The sequence below is a fragment of the Mauremys mutica genome, chromosome 4 (assembly GCF_020497125.1).
Source record: "Mauremys mutica isolate MM-2020 ecotype Southern chromosome 4, ASM2049712v1, whole genome shotgun sequence".
In the NCBI taxonomy this organism is placed as follows: domain Eukaryota; kingdom Metazoa; phylum Chordata; order Testudines; family Geoemydidae; genus Mauremys; species Mauremys mutica.
Window position 1 is genome coordinate 2642220 of NC_059075.1, and position 24325 is coordinate 2666544.

Sequence of the window (24325 nt, forward strand, 5' to 3'; positions counted from 1 at the left end):
AATTAGTAAAGGGTAAGGGTGTGTGTGTAGCCAGATGTGTATATTTGTCATATTTGAATGGAAATGTCTGTATTTAGAGAGAATCTTTTTCCCATATCTCCTTTATCAACCGATTTTCATAAAATTTGAAATGGAGTCATCTTTTTCTTTAGAGGCCCCTCATTTTGCAAGGTCCTAAACTGTATTTTAGTTAGTTTATGCCTTAATCCGGCCCAGACTATGTCAGAACCAAAGCCGGAGGCCTTTGGGGCTACATCCAAGAAAACCCCGGCAAAGGGCTTTATCTGGTGATCCACCTACCCAGCATGGGCTCTGGCCTTTTTTATATAAAGGAAAGATGGAGCGCTATGCCTCAATGTAGATTAACAGACTTTGAACAAGGTCACAGTCTGGAACCAGCATCCCCTGCCCTTAACCTCAGAGCTATTGGACAGAGTACAATCCTCCAGTAACATTACTAAATTCGATCTTTGCAGGGCATGTTATCTGGTGTGGATTCGAGAGGGGGACGACCCCAATGTCTGTTTTGTCCTTGAAAGATTAGACAAGTGTGGGCTGCATGACAAGCTTGACAAGTGCACATTTGACCAGCTATCCGTTGAGTTCTCAGGGCATAACATCTCCCCTCAAGGTATCCAAATGAACCCTCACAAGTCTGAAGCAATTCACAACTGGCTGCACCCCAGATGTCCCAAGAGCAGCAGCACTTTCTGAGATTTGAAAACTTGTACTGAAGATTCACTTTGAATTTCTTAGGGCAAATCTCCCCCGCCTTCCCTTCTCCACAGGTCCATCATGTTTGCCTGGTCACCTGTAGCACAGCAAGCCTTTGATGAGGTCAAAATCACCTTCAGGACAGCCCCCGTTTTGGCGCACATGGACCCCAGTCACCTATTTGTGGTGCAGGTAAATGCTTCTAGCCTGCCTCTTGCTCCAGCTCTGTCCCACAGTCTGGGCCCCTATCTATTACACACTTGCATGTATTATTCACACAAACACAAACTTCTGAAAGGAATTACAAAATACTGGACAAAGAGGCTACTTGCTATTAAATCCGCTTTTGAAGAGTGACAACACTATTTGGAGGGGGCCCGAAACCCAGTATGTGTCTTCACCGACCATAAAAATTGTGAATACCTTCAGAGGGCTCAGGTCCTAAACCCAAGACAAGGGCACTTTTCTTCTTCCAATTTGGCTTCAGTAGTTCATACCATCTGAGGACCAGAAATGGGAAAGCAGATGGCTTGTCATGTAAAAGGGATTAACACCAAGGGAACGAGGACCTCAGTCTGGAACCACCCCATGTCCTGAAGCCTAGATGTTATGATCTTGCCTAGATGTTATGATCCTCCTTCAGACAGCCATTCAGGAAGGTACCTCCACCAGGGGACTCCACCTGAAAAGGGAATGGCTAAGATGCAACAGTCCATGCAGGACAGGGTAACATATGTCAACGGGTGCATATGAATTCCACAGGGGAAAGCCCAGTTAGAAATACTATGTTTATGCCAAGATGCTCCACTCACAGGCCATTTGGTGACTTCAAGATTTTTCGTACTATTGCCTTTTTTTCTGGTGGGCTGCTATGCATGCTGAAGTCTGGGCCTGTGTAGATCCTGTACCATATATGCTTGTACTAAGAAACCTCATACGAAGATCCTGGATGCCCAAATACCCCTAAAGACTGGCCAGACCCTGGATCTCAATCACTCTGGATTTCATTGCGGAGCTCCCAAGCTGCAAGGGCCACATCATAGTCCTCAAGGTCATAGACAAACAAAGATGATTCATTTCATCCCCTGAGACAATCTACTTTTGGCTGAGGCAATGGGTCAGCTGCCGGTAACCCTCATTGTCCTCCTCCATGGGCTCCCTGACCAAATTACCTCTGTGCCATGTTCCATAGATGTCTAAGCTTGAACACTCAAAATATTTTAAGAATCAAGTACATGAGCAGTAAGAGAACATGGTGCTTTTAACTCCAGGTGTATGAGCACCAGTATCACTGGTCTCTAGGAAAATCTTGTAACAAGTCGGTGAGTTCCCAAAAGCATCTCTTCTGCTTTTGTTTTTTATTTGCTATTTTTTGAACCTGTAGAAGCCAATAGAGCAGGCCTGCACAACTCGTAAAGCGGCGAGGGCCACATTACTCCAAAGAAAACAGCTGAGGGCCAAAACCCCCTGGCCCTGCGGAAACAACCCCCCCCCCCCCCAGCAACTCCCGGCCCCGCGAAAATATTGTGCTCCAGCACCGCCCAGCCCTGCAGAAACAAACCCTCCTTCCTCAGCGCCGCCCCACCAAAACAGCTGTGGGCCAAAAAGGAAGGTTGGGGGTTGGGAGGTGATATTTGATTTTAAATCAACCAGGGGCTCCCAGCTGAAGAGGTGGCTGGGAGCCCTCAGGGTCAAATTAAAGGGCCCAGGGCTCCGGTGGCTGGGGGAACCCGGAGCTTTCTGGGGCTGGGGCAGGGATTTAAAGGGCCCAGAGCTCCTGCCACTGAGGAGAGCCTGAGCCCTTTAAATCCCAGCCCCAGCCCATCCGCTGGAGCCGCGGCCGGGATTCAAAGGGCTCTGGGCTGCCCGCAGAGCGCCGTGTGCGGGGGATTTAGAATCCCCCCGCGGGCCGCACAGTGAGACTCCGCGGGCCGCATGTTGTGCAGGCCTGCAATAGAGGATGAAGCGTTCAAATTAGGGGGAAAGGAAGCGAGGAGCACAGCATGACTCACTTCTGGGCTTTTGTTGAGTTAATTCTCTGAAGCACAGACCAGGAACTCACCATAACAGGATTTAATTTCTATAGCCGCGACATTCTTCCTGAAACAACAGCTGCATGCTAATAGGCATCTGAACAACAGACGCCTTCCAGGGGTTAACCTTGATTTGGCTATAGTGCTACACAAACCCAGTAGGACCATCAAATAATTCAGTTCCGACAAACTCTTCCTCTCTGTCCCTTAAATCTGATTCTACATCTTAACCTCAGACCCTGTGCTGCAGCCAGCACAGCTCAGGAAAGGGAAGGAGAAGGGTGCCAAAGTGGCTACAGCATCTCTGAATCACGCAAGGAGTCTGTTACATTGGGAGAATCCTCCAGAGGCCGGTTGAAACAGCCTTCCACACACCAGTGATGCTGAATTGATGGCTTATTATAACAATTTGTAACCCACTAACCTCTTCCTTTTGTCCTTTTACTGTGGAGGTTTAACGGCCACTTCACTTTGAATGGTCCCTTAAAACCTGTGCTAATTACTTATGCTAAACAATCGGTTCCACCCTGGATTTAGCTGGGACGCTGGGAGGACCTTTCCCAGACCTGAAGAGCAGCTCTCACCAACAGAAGTTGGTCCAATAAAAGATATTGCCTCACCCAGACTTCTATAAACCTCATATGTATTAACAGCACCAGCAATACTAATTTTATCATAATGGTCCAAAAATACACACACACAAATCTATGTTAATTTTGGAGCGATTCTTACATGATTGCCAGGCATGTTCTCCTAGGCTCGTGAGCCCTCGGGGCCGAGAAATGGTTCAGCAGCAACCACCGACAGAGGAATTGGCTGATTTTTCCTGCACAGGGCAAGCGTTGTAATACAGATCACAACTGGGACTGGTGGTAATGTATTTCCCGGAATCCCGAACACAGAGGTAAAATATCGTGCTGACGGGTGTACGAATGCATTCGTAGACTGCCCCCTTGAGAAAAGGGGTACTGCATACAGATGTTCACCAATAATTCTCACTGCTAAGCAGCTACAGATTTCATGGTCCAATTGAGATTCTTCTTTCCCTCTTTCCCCACCCCAAAGAGGCACTGGTGATTTCTAAGCTTTGAATGATGTCCTTAATAAGTCTGACTTACAATGGAAGCACATGCTCCTATTAAATAGATGACTGATAGTGCTACGATTGCTGTAGAACGTAGATTTTAATAGTCCAACAAATTTATATAGCTAAAAGTATGATGAGAAGAGGCACTTTATACTAATAAAACTTATCAGGCTCACCATGCAGCGATCAAACATATTAATCTGATAAGTTCTCAAAGAGACAATAAACAAACACAAGTATAAAAGTGGCCTCAAGCAGCTGCCAGAAAGGGATTTTTTAAATAAAGCGGGGGTAGGCGAAGCAGATCTTTCAGGGCAGAAATGAAGCTGTGACCTGTAGGTAGGTGTGGCACTGCTCCCTACTGAAATGTGATATACAGGCTTCTGCATGGACATGCCTCTGTAGCAGGTGTCTTTAACGCTCTGGGTAACACTGTGGTAGGTGCCAGTGCCTTGAGAACAGAAGATCCCACGTTTGAATGCTGAGGTTGAACCCGAGAGGGATGTTCTGTGATTGTGGCTGTGATTTTTGTTAATCGTGTTCCAATGTTTATAGGTCTGGTCGATACAGAATGGTGCCTGGGTGTTGGCTTCAGCTCTTGTAAAACTAATTTGATCTAGAAAACAAGAGGGAATTAAAGTAAGCTGGGTCAGGGAGGAGTGGGGAGTATTGATATCACTATATTCAATAACATTGCTGCTATGTAATAGAATACATATGCATCTGTATATGATCTCTGTACAAACAATATTGGATTATAGTATTTAAAAATTAATAGCAGAGGGACATTGTACCAGGGTGACCCTCTTCACCTTTTGGGCCACCGCAGACCAGCTGAATGCGTTCCAGGTTTGCAAGCACCAGTGTGCTATTTCTTAGTCCTCTCCAGCACAGCATAGGCCTCCGCAGCAACAAACAAGTGGACATAAACTCCCCGCTTAGCCCACTCTCTGGCAAGGGAGAGGGAGATCTCTTATCCTGAGATCCTCTATCCCCTGCCACTTGCACTTGCTTCTTTGCCTTTAGCTGTTCCCAGCTGATGGATTGAGTGTTCTAATTAGCTTAGCAGGCTCCTGCCCAATTAAGCCATGGAGTACCCATCGCCCAGGTAAGATGGGTGCAAGCAAACAGTATGAGGTTTTATATCGCTAAATGTAAACAAATTTATTTGTTCCCAGATATATGGGAATGGGGGACTGTAGCGGGGTGGTCACCCGCTCCCAGCCTGAAAGGGTTAAAAACCAGCCCTTGGAGAGGGTTGTGGCAGGGGAAAAGCTGGGCTGATTGGGGGATGCAGCCTCAGAAGGGGGTCACGCCCCAATCAGGGTCCAGCTGGCCCTATAAAGGCCAGTGAAGCCAGGAGCTGACACTGTCTCTCTCTGCTTTCAGAGACAGGGGGGCCTGGCTGCTGGGAAGCTCAGGGTGCCTAGAGTGAGGCAGGGCTGGGGAAAGCCCAGAGGGGCTGGGGAGCTCCAAGCTTCAGGGCCTTGTCCGAGGCCCCACAGAGGCACTGGGTTGTAGAGAAAGGCAGCAGGTCCAAAACCCCTTGCCTGTGATGAGTGGCTGACACTGCAGTCTGCCCCGGGGGGGGGGGGGGGGCGCTAGTTGGTGGCTGGCAGTAGCCCAGACTGAGGGGAGGTCGGGATGGAGGGGTGTATGGCCAGGGGGCAGCATCCCAGATAACGGGGCACCTGAGTTCTGGGAGGGACACGGGGGCCAAGCGGCAGCGGGACACCAGCCTGAAGAGGGCGCTCTGGAGGCTGGAGAGCTAATTCCCTGAGACGACCAGCAGGAGGCGCCGCAGGGGTGAGTCCCAACCATCTACAGTGACTCTATCCTGGAAGCTGCGACACTGAAAGAGATTTGAGAGTCGTGGTGCATAATCATCTGAACATGAGCTCCCAGGGACACACTGTGGCCAAAATAGTGAATGTGATCCTGGGATGCATAGACAGGGGAATCTCAAGTACAGACGCTCCCTGGGTTACGCAAATCCGGACTTATGGAAAAAGTTCCATAAGCTTTTTCTTGGCTCGTAATTGTTGGGTATACGTTCCCGACTTACGCAAAATTCGATTTATGCAAGGCATTCCGGATCGGAACGTTTGCGGAAGTCAGGGAGTGTCTGTAGGAGCAGAAAGGTTATTTTACCTCTATTTGGCACTGGTTGTGACTGCAGCTGAAATCCTGTGTCCTGTTCTGGTGCCCACAATTCAAGAAGGATGTTGATAAATTGGAGAGAGTTGAGAGAAGGCCCACAGGAACGATGAAAAGATTAGAAAACCTGCTTTATAGTGAGAGTCGAGGAACTACATTTAGAAGGTTAAGGGGTGACTTGATCACAGTCTAAGTATTTGCGCGGGGAACAAATAGTTGAAGTTGAAGCTAGACAAATTCAACTGGAAATAATGTGCAAATGTGTGCTGATGAGTCATTCACCACTGGAATAGTTTATTAAGGGTCATGCTGTATTCCCCATTACTGGCAAATTTTCAATCAAGATTGGATGTTTTTTCCTGAAAGATCTGCTCTAGGAATTATTGTGGGGGAAGATCTATGGCCTGCCTTATACAAGATGTCAAATTGGTCCCTTCTGATCACAATGGCCCCTTCCAGCCTTGGAATCTATGAATATCTTGAATGCCATTTTGTTCTAGTGGTAAGTAAAAACTGTTTTAAATGGTGATCACCACATTGTGTATAAGCACATGGATTTCTCCATACATCATTACTGAGTTTACCCTCAAAATATTCCCCAAAGAGAGGATGATGCTTGAGTTCTGTATACTCTGTACACTCTGCACATACACGAACACTGGGCTGCTAATTGCAGTATGCTTCCAAATGGGCAGAGTGAGCAATTATCTGCTTTGCCAAATCCCAGTCTGAGGGGTTGGATTCCCATTGTGTCAAACCCAACTAATTCCACTGAATTAAGTGGAGTTATTTCACATTTGCACGGTGGTAAGGGAGCAGAATTGGCCTTTGGTGCCATAGCACAGAGCAAACCTGCTGCAGACCTCATCCTCTGCAGAAAGAACTGAGCTAACGGGGAAGAAAAGGACAAATATTTTATTTAAAACATGTCAGGAAGTTTGATTTATATATTCACAAACCATTTCCCCAGCTCTACAAGCTGAGCAAACTGTGAAAAAAGATCTTCCTGGAATAATTCATTCCAATTATTATCCCAGGCCTCCCTAGTCTACCAGCTTCAGCTCTCCCATTATGGCAAGAGGGAGGCACCTTTTGACTAAGTCACTAGAGCGTTGCTCAGCGGGTGTTACCCTGTGAGATGCACATGGTGTATTTCCTTATGAGCGTACGTGCCTTCCGAAGTGTGTGCTGAAGATTACTGTTAAGGAGGGAGATACAAGAGAGGGCAGACATTTGACTAACACTGTAAAATGCACAGGATGAATGTAGAGGAAGATCAGGGCAGAAGGGTACTAGAGAGAGAAACCTGGCTTTTGAAACGCACACAGGGAGGGCAGATAATTAGGCTCAAAGCAGATGAAGAGTTCCTTTCTAAATTGAAGCTCCTCCTCTGGAACTGGGAAAAGCCAACTGGTTAATTTTAACACAGCCATGGAGCATTAGAGCAGAGACATGCCTAGGAGACAGAGCAATGTCTTTTTTTCATTGGGTAAGGAAGGGTTTTAGTCTGAAAGCCAGAGAGAGAAATCTTGCTGTGCCACATACATGGAAATATTATTTATTTTGCAGCATTTTGCCATGCTATATTGGCTGCCTGTGGCTATTCAGATGCTAGAATAGCCTTCCCCAATTGGATGGGCTGCCAATGCCTTGCCTGGTCTCTGTGCACGCAGCAGCCAGCACTATAGCCGAGACTCACACCAGACAGGTTTCAGAGTGGTAGCTCTGTTAGTCTGTATCAGCAAAAAGAAGGAGGAGTCCTTGTGGCACCTTAGAGACTAACAAATTTATTTGGGCATAAGATTTTGTGGGCTAAAACCCACTTCATCGGATGCATGCAGTGGAAAATACAGTAAGAAGATATACATACACACACAGAGAACATGAAAAAATGGGTGTTGCCATACTAACTATAATGCGACTAATCAATTAAGGTGGGCTATTATCAGCAAGAGAAAAAAAATGTTTGTAGTGATAAGATACAACTGCATTTGCTCCAATCCCTCAGACAAACACCTACACGATCTTTATCAAGCATTCTTAAAACTACAATACCCACCTGCTGAAGTGAAGGAACAGACTGACAGAGCCAGAAGAATACCCAGAAGTCACCTACTCCAGGACAGACCCAACAAAGAAAGTAACAGAACGCCACTAGCCGTCACCTTCAGCCCCCAACTAAAACCTCTCCAGCGCATCATCAAGGATCTACAACCTATCCTGAAGGACGATCCGTCACTCTCACAGATCTTGGGAGACAGGCCAGTCCTCACTTACAGACAGCCCCCCAACCTGAAGCAAATACTCAGCAGCAACCACACAACAAAAACACCAACCCAGGAACCTATCCTTGCAACAAAGCCTGTTGCCAACTCTGTCCACATATCTATTCCAGGGACACCATCATAGGATCTAACCACATCAGCCACACCATCCGGGGCTCGTTCACCTGCACATCTACCAATGTGATCTAAGCCATCATGTGCCAGCAATGCCCCTCTGCCATGTACACTGGACAAACCGGACAGTCTCTACGCAAAGGAACAAGTACTACTCCTTCTTTTCACACCAGACAGAGGATCTCAGGTCTTTTCCTTGCATGTGGTTTGATGCTACAGTGGATTGGTGGGTTGGACACTAATCACTAACTTTGCACAGGCCTCTTGGATTGACCTCGGGGTCTGGAATCCTGTGGCACCTTATAGACTAACAGACATTTTGCAGCATGAGCTTTCGTGGGTGAATACCCACTTCTTTGGATGCAAGCCGAAGAAATGGCTTGCATCCGAAGAAGTGGGTATTCACCCACGAAAGCTCATGCTGCAAAACGTCTGTTAGTCTATAAGGTGCCACAGGATTCTTTGCTGCTTCTACAGAACCAGACTAATACGGCTACCCCTCTGATACTCGGGGTCTGGAAAATCCACAGCATGATTCAGCTGATTTTCAGGGCCTACCTCAAGAATACACAGGCATTTGCACTGAGGCTGCCCTGGTAGTAGGGGGCAGCTGTTAGCATGCTGCAGAGCCACTGAAATGACCTCTACAAGGAGGTCAATGACCTAGTGACCTAAACCAGGGCCTGAGCACAACGGACTAATCCCAGTCCTAACACCAATTCCTTCTGTGTCCTCCTTGGAGCATTTTGGCTGATGTGTCCTGCCACACTTGGGTGTTTGAAGTTAGTTAGCTAAACACAGAGGTTTGCTGGTAGGTGCTTCATTTTAACACACCCCTGTATAAAAATACCAGCCTTACCCCGTGGGTGCCTCCACTTCATGTTCAGAATGGTAACATACACATTTCTATTTTCTTGATTTACTTAATCTGACCTGACATACCAATCTGCCACTGGGGTAGAAATAAGGACCGTCCTGTTTCCCAGGGGGGTTGTGACAAGTGTGTCATTAATGTCGCCAGAGTGCTCCAGTAGCGGCACAGAACTCACCTGAATGCGCGCTCACTGGCTTCCAGCCACCCTGCCCACCCCCACGCTTTATCAGGCCCGTTGTCCTTTGCAGACATTCTCTAAATGCACAGAAGGTGCTGGACGCCTGCTTCCGGCACAAGCACAGCCAAGCCGGCTGTGGGCTTGCCACTCTCACACCCTGCGTGAGGGGCATCTGGCTCCAGGGGTTGCTGACTGGGGGGCTTCACGGATTGCAGAGGGGCAGCACTTGGATCCGATAGAGCTGGTGCTGCTTCGCAAGGTACGTACATGCTCACCCAGCCTGTCAGCGTACCCAGCAGCTCCCCCCAGAGACTGGCCTTCGAGAAGAGGAACATTCTTTATTTCCAGGGCTTGCCTGTGTACTAATGGAAGCACCCCCCACGAATGTAAGGGTTTGGGGGAGAGATCCTGGGGGGATGATTGGAGGAGAGGTAAGGGAAGGTAGGGCAGGGGAGGGGAGGGTGGGAGGGAGGATATACAGGGAAGGGGAGGTGAAATCCTAAGGCCAGCCCAGATATGTGCAGAGCTTATCCAATATCGAATTTGCTCTCTGCTGACCTGACAGGTTTCTGGTAACATGTTTTTACACACACTGTCATAGGGCGCAAGTTCTCGTCCCTCATTCTTCCATCCACCGTCCCTGCTCTCCTCAGGTGCCTCTCTGGCTTCCTCTTCAAATTCACACATTTGCTAAGAGAAGCAATTTCCAGTTGTACTTTTCACCCAGTGTATTTTAACTGCAAAGGAAAACATGCATCTCTGGCTGGTTTTATTCATAACAGCTTTTCATTCTCTTTCTTAATCTCTAACCACATGCTGAGTTACATCTCCTTAGTATTATGCAGCTATTATATTTCAGCTGGGAGATTAGTTCATTTGTGTTTCTGTGTGATTTTACTAGGTCGCTTAATGGCTGTTTCCATACTGACTTTTAGCATTGCATGGCTGAGGAGATTGCAGTAGCACCCTCTGGCATTTCTGGAACAAAGGGTTTGTTAATATTTTGATGACAAGCCCCAGTTATCCTAGGTTTATAACTTCGGGTACGTCTTCACTGCAGAGTTAACAGGCTCTGTCCCAGGTCTTAGCCTCCCCCAGTCGTCCACACAGATGCACCTTTTATACAGGTGCTTTAAACCCAAGCTAGCTTCATCCGTCTGCACGTGTGGGTTAGGAGCCAGGCTCTGCTTTCACCTGGGCTGGAATCTGCCCAATTTGCAGTGAGGATGCAGGCTAAAACACTCAAGCGCTGGTAGTCCTCCAGTGCCTTCCCACAATTCCCCACAAAGGACAGCAAGGTTCTCCACAACTGGTAGAGAATCCCAGCTCATCTCCGCACAAAGAGCCATGGGATATGTCCCCAAACAAGTGCACAACAGTGAGGACCTAGCAATGGGGTATATCTTTGCAGTGAGGATGTTTACACTGGGGCCAGGCTAACCCAGGTGCTGATCCCTTGGCTAACACTGCAGTGAAAATATGCCCATAGTTCCCCCACCAAAAAAAAAAAGTTATGATGCTGAAATATACAATTTCAGTGAGGGTTGTTTCTTTAAAACCAAATTTGACTTAAAACCTAAAACCAAGGAATCAAGTTAAGTTCTCATTGTCAAGAGGATGAAGAGGTTTGCTTCTGTGAATTTCCATGAAATTTTGTCCCTTTTCAGTGGAACAAAATGTTGAATTTTGACATTTTTTATCAGCTCCAGTAGTTTGGTTGGGGTTTGTTTTTAAGTTTAAAAACATCTTGGTTCCTCTAGTTCAAAGCTTGCTGTGCTTTTACAGGCAGGCCAGCATTGATTTGGGTTTATTACAAAACACACAGTTGTAGAAAACCTACAGCAACCACTTGTCTACTGAGAGATTGGTATCAGGATCCTTACACGTTAGTAATATTACCTGATTGGACCCACTATATATTATACAGATATTAAGACATTTAACCCTCTAATGATTCATTTCAGTCATTTCTGCACTGGAGCGCCCCAAAGATGTGCTAGCCTGCGGAGGAGCAGCTGTCTCTACTTTTCATAGAGGATAATTGAGTGCCAGAGTAAACCGTCTGATGTAATGGTGCCACTCAACATGAAAGAAGGGCCAGCAGTGGTCTGACTGACACAAAGCATGTGGATTGGCAACTAAATGGAACTATTCTAAATGCTTCTTCCCTTCCCCAGCATCTTATAGAATAAGAAGGAATATGGAAAGAACAGAGAGCATACAATGAGAATTTCTAGGTGCTTTTTACTCCCTTAAATACCAAACAGCTGTTCTGGTTGATGGTGTCAGTGATCGGAAGATAATGGGTCACAGATTACTGAATTGTGCCTTTTAATCCAACGAGTTTTGAGGGATCTTTTACTGGAGCTCAAACTGCGTCTGAGACATTTCCAGCGAGAACGAGCTGTCTGGATTTCGGTAACAGCTGTAACATTGCCAGTGAAATCATACAACCCAGTGCAGCCTCCTTCCTTCTTCTCCCACCGTTTGAAAAACAAAAGGCCACCACATTAAAACACTGAGCTCTAGCTGGACTGCACGGAAGTCGAGAGATTCAGACCTCCTTCCACTGCACAGTGGTAGCCACTGGAGAGCCGAGAGTGGTACAATAATTAAGCACAAAGGCCCAGGTTAAGGCTTATTCTTTATATAACAGTAGAGCCTTCAGTTTCCAACAAGATCAGGGCCGCGTTGCGCTAGGCATCATATATGCCTAGAGTAAGAAGCAGTCTCTGCCCCAAAGAACTTACATTTAAGCCGACAAGACAGAGGAGGAGAGAAAGGAAATATCATCCCCGTTTTACAAATGGAGAAACTGAAGCACAGATGTTCAGTGATTTGCCCAGGCCCACACAAAGCTCAGTGGCAGGGCAGGGACTTCAGATCCCTTGTCGCCTAGTGCAGTGCTGCAACCACCCACAAGATCATCCTTCCTTCTCAAGCACGTCATGAGGAGTCTTCACTCCAGGCAGTCTATCGGATCCGACAGCGATGCCACAGCACCACGTGTGTGCTCATGTGGCTGTACAGTCTCAGACTCATAGACGTTAAGGTCAGAAGGGACCATTATGATCATCTAGTCTGACCTCCGGCACAACGCAGGCCACAGAATCTCACCCACCCACTCCTGTAACAAACCCCTAACCTATGTCTGAGTTATTGAAGTCCCCAAATCGTGGTTTGAAGACCTCAAGCTGCAGAGAATCCTCCAGCAAGTGACCCCTGCCCCATGCTGCAGAGGAAGGCGAAAAACCTCCAGGGTCTCTGCCAATCCATCCACATGTCACGCAGGAAGACTTGGCATGAACATATGATTGGTGACGTTTGTGTTGAACGTTTAACTAAATGGTAGCTTTTCCCCCTGTAACTACAGGACAAAATGGTTACCAGCAGATTTTAAGTTTTATTTCATAAATATATGTCATTAGCATTTAGACTATAACATACAGGGCTTGTCGACACTTACAGTGCTGCACCGATACACTGTAGCGTTTGGTGGAAATGCTACCTATGCTGACGGGAGAGCGTCTCCCGATGGCGTACGTACCCCATCTCCCCAAGAGGCGGTAGCTATGTCAACAGGAGAAGCCTTCCCATCAACAGAGCACTGTCTACACTGGCAGTTAGGTCGGAATAACTGCCACAAAGTATTATTGAGCTAAATCATGGACCAGCTGTGTATCACTATCACAAGAGAAGATACATACTGGTAACTAATCAAAATGACAATGAGCAAATTGTGGAGCCAGAATTACTGTTTTTGATGCTATGATTGGTGCTTTGAACAGCGACTACCACGTACTAACCAGAGCTGAGAATTCTGAACAAAACCTGCAAGCTTTAGCATATCACAACACTGAGTCCCATCACACTCGCAGGGGAATGCTTCAGACCTTCCCAAATCAGAGATGATGCACCAAGAGCCAGAATGATAGCCTTTGGCTTGATACCATTCGGATCATAGATTCATTAGTGTTTATGACCCAAAGCAATTGAGATCCAGGGGAAAATAGTGAAATTAGCACATACTGTATTGAGTTCCAAAAGAACGGATGAAAGGGGAAAGAGGATAACCCATGCTGATCCTTGGAAAATCTTCTCCAAAGCAGTTTATAGTGACTAGTGATTCTAAGTGGCTCGATTTTTGGACACTCAATTTGACACAACAAAAAGTGGCTTCTTGCCCTCTGAATAAAATCAGTCCTCTCTAACGTGTCTCAAGTTGGGTACCCAAAGTCACTTTGGAAACTTCCCTTCAACGTTCATATCAACTACTAGTAAGAGGAGAAGGAAACAGACCGTGATCACAACATCACAGTCCCTAAGCCACTACCCTTTCTTTCAGGTTTTAACTGCTTCTCTGGTGAGCTTTATTTTCATAAATCCAGGACCAGCCAGGATGAGCCAGACACATTGACCGGCCTGCACAAAACAGAAAACTGTTTCAGTGCTTTGCTGCAGCCCGGCAGTGGCCAGCAAGCAGTGACCTGTGCAGGCACATGCTCTCTAGCACAGATTTCTCATCTCTTAGGCAATTCAGCTACCTATATAGCAATTTCAGGAGTCTTCTCATACACCCACGTATTGTCAGTGATAATGACAGTGAAGAGGTTTTTAACATCCTTGGAATCTTAATGCTTGAGAAGTTGGATGCATAAAGTAGGTAGTAATTTGTTGATGTGATATTCAAACTAAAGGCCAAGTTTCACTTAGGACAGGTCCAACACAGCACAGGGCCGCCCAGAGGATTCAGGGGCCTGGGGTCCTTCCGCTCCGGGACCCGCCGCCGAAGTGTCCCAAAGACCCGTGGCAGGGACTCCCCACCGCAGAATTACTGCCGAAGACCCAGCTCTTTGGCGGTGGGTCCTGGGGTGGAAGGACCCCCCCCCCCCAGGCAGGTCTTCGGAGCACTTTGGCGGCAGGTTCCAGTGCGGAAGGCCCCCCCGCCGCTGAATTGCCGCCAAAGACCCGGAGCGGAAGGCCCCCCCGCCGCTGAATTGCCGCCAAAGACCCGGAGCGGAAGGCCCCCCCGCCGCTGAATTGCCGCCAAAGACCCGGAGTGGAAGAAGTTCCGGGGGCCCGGGCCCTGCAAGAGTTTTCCGGGGCCCCCGGAGCGAGTGAAGGACCCCACTCCAGGGGCCCCGAAAAACTCTCGTGGGGGCCCCTGCAGGGCCTAGGACAAATTGCCCCATTTGCCCCCCTCAGACGGCCCTGACACAGCATCCCGTTAATATGTGGATTGCCTACACACAATTGGTATATTGGAAAGATATTTAATTTCACTACATCACAAACTCCCGTACCAACATAACCATGTCATTGCAATTTTTCACACATTTTATTTTTATGTGTCCTACCTTTCAGTGCAGTTTAATTTCCCTGATGTATTGAGGTGGGCTACCAGTCTGCACTAAAGTACAGCCAGGGACTAAAAATAATAAATTGCAAATGAAAAACTTAATGGTCGCAGTCATTAAAATGGATCCGACTCTCACAGGCTCTACAGGTTCTGGAACATCAACCCTGAGTAGCTACAGACACCAGAGACAATGAGGCTCTCTCTAATGCAATGAGACTCTCTCTAATGCAGCTGTATTAGTCAAGGAAAAGAAAAGCCGTCTTTCTGCTGAATGCCAACTTGAAAAAAAATGTGAGACAGGAACCACCACCACAGAGTACCTTCTGCAGCTGGCCATTTTCAGCCTCCGACTGGGTTGTTTTCTGTCTGTAGCACTAATGACAGCTAGCACTCTCAGAACATTCCTAGTGCTTCAGACGGATGAGTGGGCCCCAAATTTTGAAAAAGTTCATTCACAGCAACATGCCACCTCTACAGCAGAGCCTCACTATGACCACACATGTACACTTTAGTTTTGTTAGGGGTACTAACGGCGAAACATCGTACCTAGAATCTGTTCAGAACATTCCACAGGAAATTTTTCAAATGTAAAATTTTTCAATAAAAATGTTTCATTTGAAATGTCTCAGAGGAAAAATTCTGGTTTTTTGCAAACAGAAAATATTTTTTTTTCCTTATTAAACAAAACTGGGCATCTGCAAATGTCCAGTCTAAGGGGGAGAACACAACGATGGGTTACTCTTGTCCTAGGAATTTTACTAGGAGGACATAAAACCTTGAGTGACAGATTATGAAGTTATTCTATTTTGCTCCTGCTAAAAGATATGAGAAGACTGCAAGGCAACATACAGCATAGCAGAAATGGCATTGTAAAATCTGAAGTTTGCTTAATCTTGCTTTTTGTAGCTGCCTTTTTAAATAGCACTTTTTAAAACTTTCATAAAATCCATAAGCTCCCTATATTTCAAACATAGCTCTTCACTTGAATCAACAGTGGCCGTAAGGAAAAAAAATAAATCTATAAACGACTCCGGAGGATGGCAATTCTGAGTCAATGCAGCCTTTAAGAATAAATGCAGTGGCACTTATCTTTGCTCTGAATCATTTTTAGCCTTATTAAAAGGGGATCAATATAATCAGAATAAAGATTATGCAACTTTGGAGGGGAAAGACACTCCCAAATATTAGTCACTTGCCTTCTAAAAGGAAATCCCATCTGCAGAGGAAGCAGAAATATGCATTGCCTTTGACTTATAATTGATTTTCACTACTTAAAAAGAGCCAAGCCAGTCAATAGCAGTAACAGTGGCAAGAACTGAGCTCTCCGGTTTTTAAATAAACAGAAAAATCTCATTTGCATACATAGCAAGTTTAAATCTAAGAGCTTCCATACTTTCACCATGAAAATCCTCATGTGTAAATACGTCCCTAGAATGTAGCTCAAGATGTCAGTAGTAATTAAGCAGGAATTCGGCTTATATTTTATATTCTGGGTATCAGTTATCTGGAGATCAACCAAGGGCAGAATATGCCATTCAGTTTATGCAGACTTTCAGACCACTTAATAAATAAGCAAAAGCATCAGAAAGAAACTAAAGACAAACAACAGAAACCTTCAAGAGCAACAGCCATTCTAAACCCAACTGTGTGACAATGAAAAGGAAGTCTTTAAAAATGCTTCCCCTACACAGGCATCTAAGAGAACTCCACTAGGTGAAAAGCTGTGAATTTTACCTGCATTCTGACAATAAGAAATTTCAATCTGTTAAAAAAATTCATCACATATTTCAGGGAACCACATATTCAGTATAACATCAATGACCATCACATTTAGAAACCTGAGATATCTTTTCAAATTTGCCCCTATACTATATACATATAGTCATTTAAAAAGAAAAATCAATGAAATTTAAGATCTTCCCAAATTCAAAACAATGTCTGAAGTATGAAAAAGAATTCACATTTAAAGTAAACTCTTATTTGGCAATATGTATATTTCCAGACTCTTCACTTGTTTTAATTGAGAAACTGTAGAATTGTTAAAACAGTTTAAAGGTAACATACCATCTGGCCTGTCTCACATAACACCATTCCATTAGCATAGCCTGGGAGGCACATATCACCCTATCTGTATAGGAAGAAGCTCTCTAGAGAGAATGATCAATATATTTTACAATCCAAAGGAGAAATATATATTCATGAAAAGCAGCTGCATGAGCAGAACCACCTGTCACAAAACAGGATAGATCAGGAGACAGAATCAGTCTTTTGTGACTTATGATTATGTGTCCTAATGACAAAAAGGGTTTTGTAGTATTGATTGTATCACAGAAACTGCTTACCTCAATTCTCTCTGGTTCCCGGACTTCCAAAACCCCTAAACTCAGCAGGTATTGATTGGAGATGAGAGACACCCCTGTTAAGAGTATATAATTAGAGCTCAGAACTTCTTGTGGTAGAAAGTGTAAGCACTATTGCTGATCTCACTGCTAATCTTTGACCTTGTCCACCTCCAATGATGGGACTTCTGATGACACAATTGAAACTTTAGCTAGATTATGTTGCATAGACTTTAAATACAGTAATCTCGCATGCCTTAAACCCCTGTGACTGAGGCATGCCCTGGTGCCTGGGGAAAACTGTAGCCTGGGGAAAACTGGTGGGGGAGCCCCCATAGTAAGCTTAACTAACTACAAACTACTATACAACTACAGTTACTCAATTAAACTATTTACAAATAAGAAAAGGGAACCACTAGGTAGCCACTTGTGAATACAAGAGACTGAGCTGCTCCAATGACCATCACTGGCAGTAAAAAGGAATTGAGCAGCCGGTGGGTCGGCAGAGACCTATATACACCGCCATGAAGGTGCCACTCTGGGGGTCTCCACAGTCAACCTGACGGGTACTGCTAGGGGAAAAACCTTCCGAGGACTGTGCACGCAGTGCATGCACACACTTATTGGCATGCATATGAGCAATCTCTGGAAGAAGAACTGACACTCTCTCACTCACACAATTACTTGAAGGCTAGAGTAGCTAAGCTAATTCACTGCTGCAGATGTACTGCTGCGATAGGATAAATATATTTAGTAACGCTGGTTTGAAACAAATCAGAATTTCCATCCTGTGAGAAATTCCACTATTTCAACATTTGTTTCCATCATTGTTCCGGCCAAAAGTTGAGATTTTTTTTTCATAGAATGGAAAATTCTGAATTATTGAAATTAAAAACTTTTAGACCCTTCCAGATCAAAACACTTTGTTGTGCAACACTGACCTCAATCCACCTGAGCTATTGTGGTGCCTTGGAGGGCGGGGGGGCGGGGCAGAAGAGGAGAGGAGGACGGACTATAGTTCAGTGCTTCCTCCCCCTTTCTCCTTTGGGTGGGGCTGTCTCCCAGAGTCATAGGACTGCCATAATGCACTGCAGCGTTCAACCGGAAGGGAGACCACAAGCATCATGGGATTTGTAGTTTGGGCATCTCATACCAGCATTCTCCTCTATGGGCCAGGTTCCCCACCAAGACTACAACTCCCAGGAGGTACCACAGGAGCTAAGGCAGACATATCAATGACACTGAAGCCTATTTTTTTTCCAGTTCTCCTCAAGGAGGGGGAAAAAGCCAGGGGAAAAAAATCAGTTTCCCAGTGAGAAAATTTTCTGCATAAACAATGTTGACTAGTTGTAGCTGCCATGTGTTCTGCTAGTTTCCCATGTTTAAATATGGCTGAACATGGGATTTAAAAGGGAAAAAAATCTGTTAAGGCTGAAAGTTCTGTTTAAGTTGTAACAGACACCCAGTGGGGTCACATTGCTGGAAGACCTATGAAACGTGCCTGAAGCATGAGTACAGTGAGCACAGAGGGGCTATGTATGAAGTTTCAGCCTTTACTCCATAAAAATCTACAAAATAAGTTATTTTAAATCACATTCTGGGGTCTACTTTAATTGCATATTATTAACAACCCATATTTCTGAAAATGTCTGGATGCTCAAACGCAGGAGAATTAACTATGCTTTGTCCCTGATTTAGAACAGCATTTAATCACCTTCTCAGGCCCATCAGCATATGCTTATATGCTATCTGAACAGGGGCCTTATAAACTGGCAGGCCAACTTACCACCCAGGGCATTAAATACAACTCCCCACAGAGATAAAATTTCAGTCCCTTCTATAGGGATGGGTCTAGTTCTCAAAACCCTAAAAGTCCAGGATAAATTAAATAAGACCAGTCCTGTCCCTTGCCTCACAGCCTTCTCCAACCAACCAACCACCTACCTACTCCCTCACAGCTCTATCTCTCTCAGCTGAGTTGCTTGTTGGCCTTAAATCTAAAAGACCAGGTGACTGGATGGTTTTCACCTGATCCCTGGCCTTGCACCATCCCCCATTACCTGGAATGCAGCTAATTAGCCACAGCTGGGATTAAGCCACTTTGTGATGGGTTTATAGGTCACAATGACTTTTTTTGCAGCTGCGATGGCTTATCCTGCAAGTGAAGTACAAACCCACAGAGATGCCAAGTCCTAATACAGGCTTGAGGAAGCACTTATAGCAAGTGCACAGACATTTTTCTAGCATAAGGGCACTTCAGGAATTTGTTTTTAAGGAGAATAATTAGGAAAACTAATTAAAAACAAAGGGCCATATTTTAATCGCAATTAGACACTTCAGGGCTTGTTTCATGGGACTATTAATAAGTTCCCCAAGGGACTAAAGCAGCAACACAGCACATCTGAGGCAAGGATTAATGTCCCCATAAAATCATGCCCTGGGGTGTCTTTGAGCTCTATTGAGAATATTTTTTGAGTCAAAATGAGCATTTCAAACCCTCCTGCAGGCAGTAGCCATCTTGATGAAGAGGGAATAAGTGACCTTAAAAATAAGCAGACCAATGTCAGAAATGGCTATAAGCTCTATCCTGCTTTCTCTCAGTTTCTGGTGGAGGCAGCTGTGAACCAGCAGTGCCTGGTTAATAATGTGGGAGAAGTTAATTCTTGAACTTGTTCATCAGACAGCTGATGTTGTTTTGCCAATACTTTGATCTTGCAAAATTTCATTGAAAATAATATTTGCTTAGGCTAGTAAATGAACTGAAACTTTAAGTCAAACCAGTGAATGCTGAAGGAATAATTTATAAATGTCTATCCACCATGACTTTCTAGCTGTCCTTGGAGCAGAGGCAAACATATTGACAAATGGCAATCTTTGAATAATGTCCCCAATCAAAAATGTTTTGGTCTAATGTCTATAAAAGTGTGTACTTGTACGTATTGTTTTGGCAAGAAATATCAAATCTTATGTAGCCCATATATTGTCAAAAGTGGCTCTGTGATACTGGAAACACTTATTACTGACTATGGTGTTTACCGATGATTACTCAAATCAATCATCTTTATGTTTCATAGTAGATACCTGTAGGATTAAGACCTAAGAATCTGGAGTTTTAGAAACACATGCATATACTTCAGTTCACATACTGTGAGCAGTCCCATCAGTCAGTGAAGCTATTCCATAAACTCATGTGCAGGTCTTTGAAGGATTCTGTGCATGTGTCACCTTGGAGATTTTCCTGAAGAGGCTTTGGCCAAATTGGTGACTTTCAGCATATATACTAGAAGTGTGCACTTGATAAATGTCTATAGAGGAAGCTCATCCCAGTGCAGCTTCTACTTTTGGAACAATTCCTATTATGTCAGCTGCAGACTTTGAACTTAGGATCATCCCATCCCTAATAAAGTCCTCTACCATTTGAGCTAAAGTAGTAAGTCTGTTAATGGGTAGCAGTAGTAGGCTGTTATCATGTGGGCTATCCAATACAGAGGAACATGACATACATTTTATAAGTGCGTTACATACGTCTTATCAAAAGAAACATCCCAAGAATCTGAGGTTTACCAGAGTTATCATCCATGTATGGGCACAAGTTTTATGATGCCCCCAGCATGGGTCTCCAGCTGTTATCCTAGAGCAGGCTGGGTTCTAGAATGGGACAACATCCATGTGAGGAAGGGAAGTGTTATTACCGCTTTATCACAGATTGGAAGCTCTAAAACACACAAATATGAAGAGCTACAATCACAAAGGGATTTATGTGCACCTAAGTCCAACATTTAGGCACCACTGGCCTTCACAAAACCTCTGCTCAAAAGCTGCCTAAAGTCCATAGGTCACTGTTTCTGCTGGTCCCTAAGTTTCAGTAGTTGAGGATGCACACAACTGCCTCAGTGCTGACCCTGCTCTGCAGCTTGGCATCCAAGTCCCAGCATGATTCTCAAGATAGGTGTTGTCCTGCCTCTGCTGGTTGGGGCTTTCTCAAAGCATGCCCCACTCCTCACAAAAATGGCCGAAGGGTGAGACTAACACCCTCCCCCCTGACTATTTTCCCAGTGGTTAGGGTATTCATGTGGGAGATGCCAGTTCAATTCTCTCCTCCCTCTGATTCAGGTCTGGCATTTGACAACAGATCTACTGCCTCTCAGGTGAATGCCCAAACCACTGCACTACGGAGTCCTTTTCACTAGCTCTGGCCAATGCCTAGTAATTAATTATTTCATACCCAGTGGAACAGCTACGAAAGGAGAGATGGAGAGCAGCCCCTCCCACATAAATATCCCATCGGCCTACGGTTAGGACACTCTCCTGTAAGGTGGGACACCCCTGTTCAAAACCCTCCTCCACATCAGGTAGAGGGGGACTTGAACTGGGGTCTCCTAGAGCCTGGCTGAGCACCCTTAGCCGGGGACTACATACTATAAGGGGTAAGCTGAGGCCCCGTCCTCTGCAGCTCACTGGTTTGTGTGGCTTGGTGTGTGCAAGAAACAACTTAAGCACCTGACTCAAGGAGAGGGTTCCTGGCTGTGAATCCCAAACGAGGCTAGGTGCTGACCTCCCTGAGAGCCTGGACACCTGATTCCACTGGGTGGCTAGGCACCTGGGCGCTTCAGTGCCCAAGTTCCTTTGTGCATTTAGTTCTTAATGGCTTCCCAAAGGTCACCCAGGAAGTCTGGGCTGAACAGGGAACTAAGCCTTCATCTCCTGAGTCCCAGACCCAGGTCTTCAGCACAAGCTTTAGCACCAGCAGATTCCACTGTAGGACCGGGACAAAGAAACCTCCCAAACAAGAAGCATTAAGGAGACTAAACCAGGTGCCATATAGTGGAACCAGCTGCCCAGAGTTGCAGGCTCCATGCATTTCCTGGGCCACGGGTATGCATATGCAAAGGGTTATAATGAAGGGGGGGATGGGTGCATTATGACTTGTTTACAGCTGAACTCAGTGTGCTTCTAATTCTGAAAAACAAAAGAGAAAAATGTATATTGTTAGAATGTCTTTGTTTGGGTAAAGCAGGAGATGGTTTGCTTATGAAAAAAATTAGTTGTTTGCTTTATATTTTTAAATGTTTTATTGCATTGTTAATGGATTCCATTATGTTTTGCTTCTTTTTAAATGTGGACTTTTTCTTCCCTCTCTTCCATGTTGTGGACCTTGTGGGAGAAGCAAAAGCATTGTCAGCCCCTGGCAACATTAATTGAAGAACATGCTATAGAACTTGCAAAGCCTATCATGGAGTCTCCTTTAGCACCACGAGGCCACAGCGCTCTTCCAGGACTGCAGCACCCTTAGGCGTACTTTGATTTTTGTGCTACAGCTAAAGCAGAAGACCAAAGGTCAGAATTTGCAGAAAAAAAATTGATCTCCTGTCAAAGACAGAAGAAGAGAGTTCCTTTATTTCAAAAATTATGTTGGCAAGCAAAAGCAAATGAAGAATAAAAATGCACAGATCAGAATATCCTCCCAGAGCACATTAACACCCATCGGAGTGTTTCACTTACAGCAGTTACCCCAAGAGCCATAAACACAAATGGGTTTGCTGGCCTAACAACAGTGCCCCAAATTGAAGAGACAGCTTCCAGAGGGCAGGGCAAAGGTCTGTATCAGCAGATTTCGGCAGTCGAGACAGAACAGATCTAAGGAGCCCTTTGAATGTGAACACAAGGCACCGAGCAGACAGGCACTCTAAAATCACTGCCAGCAGGGGGAGATGGACAGGGAGTTCCGAAAGTGGGAATTTGGGAAATAGCAGCCTAAAAGGATCAGAAGGAACAATAGCAATATCTGGCCAAGTTACACTTTGTAAAGGAATCCTAGCAATTAAAAAAAAAACAAAAAAACCTAGAAAGAGTCCGAGTTATGCAGTAAGATTACTGTAAACAGCCAGTCACAAGCAGATGATATCAAAATAGTTGGACAAGATCTATTTTCCATAAACCCAAGCTGATTGGCATTACTTATATTACTTTCCTTTAATTCGCTGTGAAATCGAGTCTGTATCAGCTGTTCCATTGTTTTGCCCAAGATTAACATCAGGCTGACAGACCTATACATTTTCCAGGTCATACATATACCCTTTTTAAACATTGACACAACATTAGCTTTCTTCCAGTCCTCTGGAACTAAAATATTGACTAATCAACATTAATAGTCCAGCTAGATCTTTGGGCCAGCTGTTTTAAAACTCCTGGATGCAAACTATTCAGACCTATTGATTTTAAAATGTCCACCTTTACTAGCTGCTGTTGAACATCCTCTTTAGTTACTATTGGAATGGAAAGAATTTCATCATCATCATCATCTGATGACTACATTAACTGGCTTGTTCCTCAAATACAAAACACAAATATTTATTTAACACTTTTGCCTTTTTGGCATAATTATTTCTAATTCTACCATTTCCATCCAGTAATGGATCAGTATCATTATTAGGATTATTTCTGTTCCTAACATACTTAAAAGCCCTTTATTGTCCTTATCTCTGCTGTCCACAGATGTCTTCTTCTGTGCATTTGCTTCTCTTATCAGTTTTCTACACTTCTTAGCTTTACTTTAAATTCAGTATTATCACCTACCCTTTTCTTCCAATTATTTTATTTTATTTTATTTCATTTGATTTTTCATAGCTGCTTTCACTTCCCCTTTAAGCCAGGTTGGTAACCAGTGTAGCATTCTCTCCATGATGGGTTTAAGGGATCTAGTAAAATACTTACACAGTTCTTAATTATCATGAACATTTTTCAGTTTAAATTCTTCCTCCCCACTGATCTGCAGAACCTCCCAGAGGCCCCCACTTTGAAAGGGCCCCCAGAATGACAGAGAGTCTCGGCTAAATTTGATTCAGAGGCATTGCAACCAACACTGTGACCTGGGTTCCCTTTAAGTTGCACACATGTGCAGCAATGCACTAAGTACTATAAATCTCATGTGTCTGGGAGAAGCACCTGGGTCCTGCTAGGCCTGCGGGAACCAGCAGCTGCTCCTCCCAGCGCCTTGAGCCAGTAAGAAAAGGGGTAGCAGGCAGGGAGCACTACTGCTAGCAGCCAGCACCCTAAGCCTACTCCATCTGCCGAACCCCAGAGCACCTCCTCTAGGCACCGTGGGAAGACTCAAGTCCGCACAGAGGAGTAGGGAGTGCACTGGCGTGGCGCAGGAGAGGCTTCTTTTCAGAGGGAGCCCAGCTG

The 24325-nt window shown here is 45.1% G+C and overlaps 1 long non-coding RNA gene across 2 annotated transcripts in view; it reads right to left on the bottom strand.

Moving 5' to 3' along the window:
- The window catches only part of LOC123369912, a 158071-nt gene extending 139006 nt beyond the window's left edge, over nucleotides 1-19065 (bottom strand). The window contains exons 1-3 of one of the 2 annotated variants that reach the window (XR_006579184.1): nucleotides 18927-19065; nucleotides 17144-17217; nucleotides 4115-4450 (exon numbers count right to left, since the gene is read on the bottom strand). This is a non-coding gene — a long non-coding RNA (uncharacterized LOC123369912). Of the gene's footprint in view, nucleotides 1-4114; nucleotides 4451-17143; nucleotides 17218-18926 lie in introns of those variants that run through there. The other variant, XR_006579183.1, reaches the window with a different exon arrangement.
- Between the last annotated feature and the right edge of the window lie 5260 nt (nucleotides 19066-24325).